Below are 12,629 nucleotides of genomic sequence, written 5' to 3'. Positions count from 1 at the left end.
TCTTGGTTCCTGGCACGGAGCTCCTAAAATCCTTCTAATTTCCAAAGCATTAAGAGCACGAGGAGCATCTTCTGTTCTAATATTTGGTCTTTGAGCCTGGTTCCTGGCACAGAGTTCACAAGTCCTTTGGAATTTCCTGGGTGACAGTAATGTCTTCTGTTCTAATGAGATGACTCTAGGTGAGTCCTGGATGGAGGCTGGTCACCAGAAAGACTAAGCCATGATTAGAAGATTGGGATTTTCAGCACCGCCCTGGGACTGGAAACAGTTAACCATCGATCATGCCTACATGATGAAGCTTTCATAACAACCCAAAAGTACATGGTTTGGAGCGCTTCCAGGTTGGTGAACATGTGGGGCTGCTGGGAATGTGATGCACCGGAGAGGATATGGACGCTCCCCCACCCCTTCGCATACCTTGTCTTATGCAACTCTTCCATCTGGCTGTTCATCCGTATCCCTTATCATATCCTTCTGTAATAAACTGGTAAACAGTAAGTAAACTGGTTTCCTGTGAGCCTCTCTGGCAAATCAATGGAAACCAAAGGTGCTGTCATGGGAACCTCTGATTTATAGCCCACGAGTCAGAGGCACAGGTGACAACCTGGTCTTGGGATTGGCATCTGAATTGGAGAGGAGGGGGCAGTCTTGTGGGGCTGAGCCCTTACCTTGTGGGATCTGACCCCTATCTTCAGGTAGTGTCAGAATTAAGTTAAATTGAAGGACACTCAGCTGGTGTCACAGAATTGCTTGGCATGGGGAAGACGCCCGCACGTCTGGTGTCAGAAGGGTTGGGAGCATGGCAGTCATGTGACACGAGAGGAGAAACACATAGGAAGAGGAGTGTAGGTTTTCTAGACACTGCACCGCATGTATGCAATCGCTCAAATCCAGACCTGAGCAAGAACTTGGAAAAGTAAGAGACTTAAAAACCTAACAATTTTTTTATTTTTATGTTTATTTTTTAAAAGATTTTATTTATTTATTTGACAGAGAGAGAGAGAGTTAGTGAGAGCAGGAACACAAGCAGGGGGAGTGGGAGAGGGAGAAGCAGGCTTCCCTGCGGAGCAGGAAGCCCAATGCGGGGCTCGATCCCAGGACGCTGGGATCATGACCTGAGCCGAAGGCAGACACTTAACGACTGAGCCACCCAGGTGCCCCCTAACAATTTTTTAAAATTTATTTATTTAAATAATCTCTACACCCAACATGCAGCTTGAACTCATGACCCCAAGATCAAGAGTTGAATGCTCTTCTGACTGAACCAGCCAAGAGCCCCAAAAACCTAACAACTTTTTTTTTTTTAATGGAGAAGACTAAACTACAATGTTTGGGATGTACAGTTGGGCAATAAAACAATTTAAAAAATGCAAGGAAAAAATCGCTATAGAGTCAGTGTAATGGTTCATGGGTTGAATTTGGATGAGGTTTCTGGGATGAGTGGCAAAGCTCTTTCTTGAATTTGGTAGTGGTGACAAGGAAGTTGTTTGCCTTATCATAAACCCCGTAAGCTTATACTTTTTGTGATACATGGCTTTCTCAATCTATATTTTTTAATTTTTAAAAGATTTTTATTTATTTATTTGACAGAGAGAGACACAGCGAGAGAGGGAACATAAGCAGGGGGAGTGGGAGAGGGAGAAGCAGCCTCCCCGCTGAGCAAGGAGCCCAATGTGGGACTCGATCCCAGGACCCCGGGATCATGACCTGAGCCGAAGGCAGGTGCTTAACGACTGAGCCACCCAGGTGCTCCAGTATTTTTTTTTTTAATAAAAATATTCAGGCCCTGGGCTATTATTGCTTTTCTTTTCCTCTTACAGCAGAGGATATTTATCTTAAATGCCCAGTCATCATCCATTTAGATTTCATTTTATGCGTGTATTATCAGAGTCATTTCTTGCTACTGTTTTCCTCATTTCGAGATTTCTGTTTTAAGGTTAGAGAATTTTGTGAAATATTTTTCTCAAGCCCAGAACATTGATGGTAAATTCTCTGTACTCTTGGTCTGAAAATACCTTTGCATTGACCGACAGGAATTTTCATACACATCTTTAAGACAAAGCAAGTGAAAATTACCTTCTTTCTATTTTCACATCTAAAAAGAGGAAGAACTGAAATAGAAACTCATTAATTTTGCTCAGAGTTTTGTGGTAGTTCCAGTATTTCAGCATGACTAAAATCTAGAGTCGATTTTTACTGCACTTTGTATACTGTATCCAGCACTGTGGCCTCTCTCAAGTGCCTCCACGATGCATTTGCCCAGTAAATTTAAAAATTACAACAACAGAATTGTGGTAAAATACGCATAACATAAAATATGCCGTCTTAACTGTTTTTAAGTGTACAGTTTGGTAGTGTGAAGTATTTTCACACTGCTGTGCAGTCAACCTCCAGAACTTTTCATCTTGCAAAACTGAAACTCTGGACCCATGAAACGCTAACTCCCCACCTTCCCTGCCCCACATCAGCCTCTGGCACCCACCATTCTACTTTCTGTCTCTATGATTTCGACTACCCTAGGGACCTCCTATATGTGGAATCGTGCAGTATTTGTCTATTTTAAATTTTTATTTATTTTATTTTTTAAAGATCTTATGTATTTATTTGAGAGAGAGAGGGATCACAAGCAGGGGGAAGGGGTAGAGGGAGAAGCAGACTCCCCGCTTTGCAGGGAGCCTGATGCGGCACTCGATCCCAGGACCCTGGGATCATGACCTGAGCTGAGGGCAGATGCTTAACCCACTAAGCCACCCAAAGCTGAGCTTTGCATTCCCGTGCCCAAGTGTGGCCCCTCACCTGCCATCAGCAGGCATCACCAGATGGTGGGTTTTGATAGTGACATGGGAGAGCACCTGTCCGCCCCCAGGTACAGCATAACTGAGCCACCATTCCCAAGCCTGCCACATCCCGGGTCTGGGGAGACCCTACAACTGTGCCCCCATGACAGCACCATCCTGTCATCTTGACCATCTCTCTCACTGCTTCATGAACTTTGTGGGCAGCTGAGGGCACATCTTACTCCCTTTTGCAATCCTAGTGTTAGGACCCAACATAGCTCCCCCGTCTGGGGTTTATAACCCAAGATTCCTGTGCTCTGGCCCCAGAATAAGAGGAACCGGCAAGTGGCAGGTGGGGTCCAACAAGGGCTCAGGTAGTCCTCACTGGCACCACATCTCCCTGGCGCAGGTGGACCTGGATTCTGCCAATGGCCCTGCTTGGTCCGGAAAACAGTGCTGTGTGTAAGTGAGGCGCGCCACTCCGAAGCTGGGACAAGAAGGGACAAGGCTGGTTTTCATCGCTCCATCTGGAAGGAGTGTGAAGAAACGGCAGCCCTTGCAGAAGGCCAGGCTTTCAGGCGAGTCAAGATGCACTTTCCTCAAAAGGCCTTAATCACTCTTTCTTTGTTGGGCTCTGTCTGAAAGCTGCTGGAAGCCTCAGGGCGCTGCCCAAGTTTGGGGGTGGGGAATTCAGCTGCTTCCACTCTTGGTTAGGGGCCCAGATCTAACACTATCTCTTCATACCCACAGGGAAAACTACTGGAGAGTAAGGACGGACCCACTCCCCCCACCTGTTTCCATACCCCAGAAACCTGCCCTTGGCGCAGAATTGGGCCAAGGGCAAACCAACCACCAGTGCACTTAGTTTCACAAATCCGATGAAGGCTGAGTGCCTCAAACTTGGCTCCGAAGGCTTTTGCCTGGGGAGACCAGCTCTCAGCTACCTGCTCCTTCTGGGGTCCAGGCCCCAGGCTGGAGAGGTGCTGGCATTCCAACTTGGGGCTGTGGAGTGATCATCCCAGTTTGGGTTGGGTCACAGGAATAGCCACACACCTGAACAGGACAGGTCCTTGCAGCCTAGGCTGGGAGCATGGCCTGGTTCCAGGGGCTCCCTCCCGGCTCTGCCGGGCTTTGCTTATCAGCCAGTGGGGTTGGGTCTTACTGGTTGTTACTGAGATGCTTCTTGGTGGAGTCCTCCATCAGTCCAGGGTGTTTGCTCTTGACCTTCGTGTGACTGTACATGCAGCAATAGTGGGAGAGAAGAGAGCCACTGGGGTAGCTAGCTGGGGGGGGGTGGCTCTGGACTTCCTGAGTATGGCTCTGGTTGGCTTCTCCATGGATGATGCTGCCTCCATGGACCCCAGCCTGGCCCCTTGCTCAGGCAGGTCCCAGAGCGGTCCCGGCCGCTGATGGTGCTCACAGTGGCTTTGTGGTTGGGGTGGTTATACTGCACCAACTCTGTGTTTGTGGTCACCAGCCCCTGTGGCTCATCTGCCTCTCCCAGAGCCTCCTCTCACTGCCAGCACCTGCAAGAATTCCCAGGGGCACTCCTCCCAGAGCTTCGGCGCCTTGAACTGCTACTGCCTTAAGGTTAACAGCCTCCTTCTTCTGCTCCAACTTCCGCTTGTGGACACCTGTCGGGTACTCCCTCTGCTCCTCCCTGAAGCTGAGAATGAGCAGAGGCCCCTGGTCATCACCACTTTGCTGCCTTTTGCTGTTGCGTGGCTCAATCTACCACGTTTACCGATGCATTGCGAAATAAGTTGCAGACATCAGTGTACCTTGCCCTTGCTGGAGCATTTTCAAGGAAAATCCCAGATGTTATTTCACCTATAAATACTTCAGTGTATATCTTTAATAAACAAATACTGCTTGTCTGAATGTAACCACAAGACCCTTATACACCTCACAAAGGTAACAATCCCTTGATACCACCTCTTATCCAGTACATGTTAAAATTTTGTGGGGTGAATGGTGACTGATCACGTGCACACTGGCTCTCCAGGGTTTCTTGGAGTCTCTGCGGAGACCCTGGGGCAGACCCCGAAGCGGAGGCTGCAGGACCTACCTCCTGGCCCCAGCAGCCCTGATTGAGTCCCCGGCTGCCCGGCTGGCTTCGAGCTCCTGGGAAGAGCAGAGTCATCAGCAAGAGAGCCCTTGAGCTGAGGCCCAGCGGGAACATGCCAGCTAACCGGAGTTCTCCCCAGTGGCCCTCGGTCCTGGCTGCAGAGGGACGTGGCAGTTTGTGTGAGGTGAGGAGGGAGAGGACTCCAGGGGCAGGAATTCGCTCAGTGAGGAGACAGCCCTGACCTGTCACCAGGGCCTCAGGGGAGGGGCAGGTGGGTCACAGGAGCACAGAGGGCAGACTCAATGCCCCTGAGACAGATCACTATCTTTCTGCTGAGAGTGAGCACCACATGGCTGGTGTCCTGTGACACGGACAGAAATGAACAAGTTCCTGGTGGTTTATCACTTCATCATCAGTTTATTATTGCCTCCTTTGTTTTCCATTGAATTTTAGGATTTTTCTAAGATGCCCTGTAACAAAATGGCCAAATAAACTGGTAAAATTTAGGATCAGGGAAAAGAGAGAGAGAGAGAGAGAGAGAGAGAGAGAGAGAGAGAGAAGAATATCAACACCAGGACAGTTTGAACTGTAAATTTGTCTCTAACCAGAAGGCATAGCAAGAAACAAAATGACATCAGAAAATTAGAAACAGATTAGGTTACAGAAATGACAGAAATGACAGATAAGGTTACTAATTACAGAAATTAGGTTATATCAAGGTTACACCTCTCACGGACTTATTTCACTTAGCATTATACCCTCTAGGTCCACCCATGTTGTTGCAAATGGCAAGATCTCATCCTTTTTCATGGCTGAGTACTGTCCCAATGTATATATCTACCCCTTCTTTATCCATTCATCAGTCGATGGACACTTGGGTTGCTTCCGTATATTGGCTATTGTAAATAATACTGCAATAAACACAGTGGTGTATATGTCTTTTTGAATTACTGTTTTCATATTCTTTGGGTAAATACCCAGTAGTGGAATTACTGAATCTTATGGTAGTTCTATTTTCAATCTTTTGGGGAACCCCCATACTATTTTTTAAAGATTTTTAAAAATGTATTCATTTGACAGAGATACAGAGAGAGAGAGAGAGAGAGCATGAGCAGGGGGAGAGGCAGAGGGAGAGGGAGAAGCAGGCTCCCCGCTGAGCCAGGAGCTCGATGTGGGGCTCGATCCCAGGACCCCGGGATCGTGACCTGAGCCGATGGCAGATGCTTAACCATCTGAGCCACCCAGGAGACACCCCCATACTATTTTCCACAGTGGCTGCACCACGGTGTGTTAATTATACTTCAATAAACAAACAAATAAAACAACATTACGCCGGCTTTACAGTAAAAATTGGCAAATTTCTCCAAAGCCTGTTACAAAAAAAGAAAAAGAAAGAAAGAAAAGAAAAGAAAAAAGCATTTCCTTGACTCCTCCACCCCTTTACCAGCTTCTCAAAGGGGAAACTACTTCGAATTCATTTAATTGATTCTTTTGCTCTTACCTCCCATCTGTAAATTACATAGGTATATTGCTCGTTCATTCGTTTGCAGGCATGGTATTTTGTCTTTCCAGCACAGGAGATAAGGATTCATCTCTCTCCCATGCATGCCACCCCCCTTTCCAGCATTCACACCCTCACTTCCCGAGCTCCATCCTCCTAACATGACTGTGTAACTTAACTAGATCTAAGGTCAGTATTTATTTTTTCGACCATGTAAGCTATTCACTGCTGAGCCATGTTGTGGTTTGATTATTTTTCCTTTCCTGCTCACCTTTTCGCTTTTCCTACAGCTAATGATTGTCTGGTTTAGCGGTTTATTTAATTTTCTCTATGCTTACCAGTAATTGAACTTGGAATTCTTCTTAGCGGTATAAATGTTATCAACATATTCCACATGTTAGGTTAATAGTAATGATACTAGCAGCAAACACTTATGTAACAGGTACTGCTGTAGGCACCTCACATATATCCCACAACCACCTGATGAGAAACGTAATCTGAGTTTTCTCTATTTTATTAGTTGAGGAGACTGAAGCGCAGAAAGTTTAAGTAAGTACCTGTGTAGGTAGGACCTACAGTTCTCCCTCCTGTGAGTCTCCTTTACTCACGCACAAAACACTTCACTTCTTTTTTTATGATTTTTTTTTAATTTATTTGAGAGAGAGAGAGCACAAGCAGGGGAGCGGCAGAGGGAGAGGGGGAGGGAGAAGTAGACTCCCTGCTGAGCAGGGAGCCTGATGCAGGACTCGATCCCAGGACTATGGGATCATGACCTGAGCTGAAGGCAGACGCTTAACCGACTGAGACACGAAGGCGCTCTGCAGAACACTTCACTTCTGACACTTCTGGTCATCAAATGCATGGAGGGTTTTCCCCACACCAAGTGATTCTCTGTGACACCAGAGGGGGCATCCTACAATTTAACTCATTCTGACATGATCTACCTGGAGAGAATGTCAGATCCCACAGGTTAAGGGCTCAGTCCCACAAGACTGCCCCCTTCCCTTTTGTCAGATGCTAATCCCAAGTTCCAGGTTGTCACCCTGCTTCTGACAGATGGGCTATAAATCAGAGGTTCCCATGATGCCCTCTTTGGGTTTAATTAATTTGCTAGAGTGGCTTACAGAACTCAGGAAAATGGTTTATTTTATTTTTAAGATTTTATTTATTTATTTATTTGTTTGTTTGAGGGACAGAAAGAGAGTGAGCAGGGGGAGAGGCAGAGGGAGAGGCAGGGAATCCCAAATAGACTTCCGGCTGAGCTCGGAGCCCCACGCAGGGCTCGATCTCACGACCCTGAGATCATTACCTGAGCTGAAATCAAGAGTCAGTTGTCTAACCAACTGAGCCACCAGGCGCCCCAGGAAAACAGCTTATTTACATTTACTGGTTTATTATAAAAGAATATGATAAAAGATACAGATGAACAGCCATCTGAAAGAGACTGGTAGGGTTAGGTATGGGGAAAGGAGGCGGAGCTTCCGTGCTGTCTTCCAGGGGCCACTCTCCCAGCACCTCCACGTGTTCACCAACCCAGAAGCTCTCTGAACCCTATCCTCTTGGGATTTTATGGAGGCTTTATCATCTAGGCATGGCTGCTCATTAACTCCATTTCCAGCCCTTCTCCCTTTTGGAGAGAATGGGGGTGGGGCTGAAAAATCCCAAGCGTCTAATCACGGCTTGGTCTTTCCAGTGACCAGTCCTCATCTGGGAGACCACCCACAGTTGCCTCATTAGAACTAAAGACACTCCCATCACCCAGGAAATTACAAGAGTTTCAGGAGCCCTGTGTCAGGAAGCAGGGTCAAAGAACAAATATTAGAACAAAATGTGCTTCTAGTGCTCTTATCACCAAGGAAATGACAAGGGGTTTTGAAGCTCTGTGCCAGGAACTGGGAGCAGAAACCAAACTGTATTTTTTCTATTATCTCATATCACCCCAAATCACAGACTAGAAAGAGTCAGTGCTGGGATTCAAATCCAGGTAATCTGGCCTCGAGTCCATGCTTGTAAATAATAAACATAGGTTATTCATTCCATCTGCTTGATGCAATCTCTTGAAGATTCCATCTGCTTGAAGAGATCTCTTGAAGGAATCTTGAAAAAAAAATATCTTCTGCGGCTTTCTGACCTGCCCCAATCTGAACTCATTGTCCTACACTAAACCACCCACTCCAATCCTAGAATACAGTGAGGTCACTGCTGTGGGTCAGCTTACTGGATAGCCTTCCAGACCATTTTCTGTGCATTTACGTATATATTGTACATAGAAAAATGCATAGTTTGTGTTTTTTCCTTTAATGGGAATATTCTTATTTTTCTGCCAATTGCTTTTCCAATTAAAAATATAGGTTTAATATGGATCTGGGAGATTTCCATATTGATACATATAAAGCTACCTGTGGTATTCAGAATAATGACTCCTTCAAAGATATTCATATCGAAATCCCTGGACTTTAGGAATATGTGACCTTACCTGGCAAAAGGGATTTGCAGATATGATTAGATTAATTATCTTATAACAAGGAGATTATTCTGGCTTATGTGGGTGGTCCCAATATAATCACAAGGGTCCTTATAAGAGAGAAGCAGGGGCACCAGGCTGGCTCAGTTGGTAGAGCATGCAGCCCTTGATCTCGGGGTCGTGAGTTCAAGCCCCTCATTGGGCATAGAGATTACTGAAAAAAATAAGTAAACTTAAGAAAAAAACCCAAAAAACAGGCATTCTCGGCAGAGAAATAGAATTTTTTTTTTTTTAAGAGAGAGAAGTAGAAGGGGGGGGGGGAGATTTCTATGCTGCTCTTTTGAAGATGAAAAATGGAGTCGTAAGCCAAGGAATGTAGGTGACCTCTAGAAGATAGAAAGGGCAAGAAAATGAATTTTCCCTAGAGCCCGTAGAAGGAATGCAGCCTGGTGAATACGTTGATTTGCAGCCTGGTGAGTACTTTGATTTTAGCCCAGTGAGACCCATTTAGAACGTTCAACCTCCAAAACTGTAAGATAATAACTTCGTGCTGTTGTAAACCACAAACTCTGTGGTAATTTGTTACAGCAGCAAAAGGAAGTGAATATACTCACTACCTCATCATTTTTAACTGCTACATTGTCAGTACTCCATAGTAGGGGAATGCCATTGTTCAGCCATTTCCCTATCAGTGAACTTTTAGGTCACTTTTTTTTAAAGATTTTATTTATTTATTTCCCTAAGTTTTTTTTAAAGATTTTATTTATTTATTTGAGAGAGAGGGAATGAGAGAGAGAGAGAGAGAGCATAAGAGGGTGGAGGGTCAGAGGGAGAAGCAGGCTCCCCATTGAGCTGGGAGCCTTGATGCAGGACTCGATCCCGGGACTCCAGGATCATGACCTGAGCCGAAGGCAGTTGCTTAACCAACTGAGCCATTCAGGCGCCCCTTTTAGGTCACTTGTAAGTTTTCATTGGAATGCTCATTGGAATGCTCAGCAGATTCCGTGGTACATGATTCTCTGGGTATCCATGTGAATCTTTTATTAGAAGAATGGATATCTAGAAATAGAATTCCTAGGACAAAGATGGGCAGTACTAATTTTAATAAAACTGCCAAATTAGGGACACCTGGGTGGCTCAGTCGGTTGAGCGTCTGACTCTTGATTTTGGCTCAGGTCATGATCTTAGGGTCGTGAGATCGAGCGCCACGTGTGGAGCTCCGTGCTCAGTGGGGAGTCTGCTGGAGAGTCTTCTCTCCCTCTGCCCTTCCCCATCTCTAAAATAAATAAATCTTTATTTTAAAAAACTGCCAAATTATCCTCCAAAAGACTGAACCAGAGCATGTTTATGAGTGGATGATTCTGCCGATTATATGCTCTCTCTCCAATGTTGGATACTATCACTCTTTAAGTCAAACAAAACTAAATCTTATATTTGTTTTAATTTGCATGTCGCTGAATACCCTTGTACTTCTCTTGTGTTGAGCAGAATTTCCTAAGTTGATTGGACAATTGTATTTCTTTTTCTATAAATCGCCTATTCATATAACTTACCGGTTTTTCTACTGGGTTTAAAAAAATCTTTTTCCCATTGGTTGGTTGGAATTCTTGATTTTGGATATTTAACTTCATTATACTTTTGTGACTTATCTTTCAATGTTATTCATGATCTATTGTGCAAGAATTTTGAACTTACACAATAAAAGATAAAGAAAAAAAGAATTTTGAACTTAGATGTGGGTAATATTTGTCAATATTTTTCCTTCTGGCTTTTGCATTTTATATCTTACTGTAAAAAGCCTTCTACAAGCTGAGATTATTTAGTAATATTCTATATTGGCATCCAACATTTTTATAGCCAGCATTTTGTCCACCTGGAGTGTATTTTAATTTTTCTTATGCAAGGATATTATTATTTTAAAATTTGCATACAGTAAAACTACTTGTTTTAGTGTACAGTTCAATGAGTTTTAACACATATATTGATTCACGTAACCACCACCGAAATCGGTATACACGAGTTTCCTATCTTAAAAAATTCCCTCACGCTTCTCCTTTATAATCAAACCTCTCTCTCATCCCAACCCTTGGCAACCACTGATCTGTCTCCATCCCAATAGTTTTGTTTTTACTAGAATGCCATATAAATGGAATCATCAGGAACATTCGTTCAGGTTACAGTACCTAACGTTTTAAGCCTGGTTTCTTTCACTCAGCATAATACTTTAAAATTCATCCATGTTTATGCATGTATCAATGGTTCATTTTTTTCTTAGATTTTATTTATCTGACAGAGAGAGAGAGAGAGAGCCCAAGCAGGGGGAGAGGAGAGGGAGAAGCAGGCTCCCCACTGAGCAGGAAGCCCGATGCGGGGCTCAATCCCAGGACCCTGGGATCATGACCCAAGCCGAAGGCAGATGTTTAGCCAACTGAGCCACCCAGGCGCCCCGGTTCATTTCTTTTTATTGTTGAATATACTTAGCATAGTTGTATGTTCTATTGTATGAAGGTATCGGTTTGTTTACACATTTACTCATTGAAGGACATTTGGGTTGTTTCCAGTTTGGGGCAAGTATGGATAGGGCTGTGGTCAACATTCATGTTCAGTGTGCACGTAAGTTTTCATGCCTCTATGGCAGAGGCCAGCAAACTATAGCCTGTGAGCCAAAACCAGGCTGCTGCCTGTTTTTGTAAATAAAATTTTATTGGAACCAGACACACTCATTTGTTCATGTATTGGTAGCTTTTCTGGAATAATGGCCGAGTTGGGTAGTGTGTATGGTGCACAAAGGCTAAAATATTTGCTGCTTGGCCCTTTACAAAACAAGTTTACTGACCTTTGGAGTTCATAAATCGTTTTATGGGGTTGCTTTACCAAGTTCTTCACTCTAGGGAGGGAGCGGGGGAGGTCTCTCCCTCCCGGGCCCACAGCCCCACCTTCTGGAAAGGAAGGTTTCCCTCCCTCCGGGTTCTGGGTATGTGTCCTTTGGCCACTGCTGGTGTCACCACAACATTGCTTAGAGCCCTGGGCACAGAAGACCAGAGGAAGTAAAAATAAAATGGTGGGGGATTTCCACACTCTCTCTGAGCCTTAGGCATTCTCTTTTCTATTGCTCGCGCCACAACTAAAGGGCTTCTCCCGGAACTCTTTCTATACCACAGTCTTCACTTCCCATTTCAACTGCATTTACTTCAAGCTGGAGCATCCTGGAGGAGAAAAAAAGTGGTAAACTCACCGCCATCTCAACAGTACCTCGAACTCGGGGTTCCTCCTCTGGTTACTCTTCAGAACTTTCAAATAGCTGGTCCATGCATTTTGCTCAGGCTTTATAGCCAAGCTAAATCTGTGAAGTCTGTCTCCCCGGCAATGTGCAGCCACTGATGATTCTGCTGGGTTTTTGTTTGTTTGTCTGTCCTTAAGGTGGCTTTCGAGGGGTCACCCCCTGTCTGTGTGAAAACAGGTCAAGCCATGTTTGACTTTGCTTTATGGCTGGAGAGTACACGCAAACCTCAGGCCCTTGACAAGTCGGCCCTGGCTTTTATTTTTTTTACGGGGCTTGCTCGTGTCTTCTGTGCACACACAGGCTCAGTGAGCCAGAGCTACGTGGGTGATTTGGGTCTGCTCTGAGCTCTGCTACACATGGGTACGGGCCCCAGTCTGCCCAAGACATAGGGAGTTAGTTTATCAGGTCTCCTACGGATGTCTCACCTCCAAGTTCAATTCCCAGGAGATCGGTGCATTGCTTGCCCCCAACAGGCTGTCAGGTCTGGCTAACGGCACTGCTGCGCGCCCTCCCTTTGCTTGCTGCTGAGAGAGTCA

General features: G+C 45.1%; 1 protein-coding gene across 1 annotated transcript in view; it reads right to left on the bottom strand.

The window, feature by feature from the left end:
• Positions 1–12,085, bottom strand: part of ZNF41 (zinc finger protein 41) — a 71,323-nt gene extending 59,238 nt beyond the window's left edge. The window contains exon 1 of the mRNA XM_035725793.1: positions 12,063–12,085. The gene's annotated coding sequence lies outside the window, so the exon portion shown is untranslated. The remainder of the gene's footprint in view (positions 1–12,062) is intronic.
• Positions 12,086–12,629: the final 544 nt, after the last annotated feature.

The sequence above is a fragment of the Zalophus californianus genome, chromosome X (genome assembly GCF_009762305.2).
Source record: "Zalophus californianus isolate mZalCal1 chromosome X, mZalCal1.pri.v2, whole genome shotgun sequence".
Taxonomy (NCBI): Eukaryota; Metazoa; Chordata; class Mammalia; order Carnivora; family Otariidae; genus Zalophus; species Zalophus californianus.
This window is presented reverse-complemented; position numbering and strand designations above follow the sequence as displayed.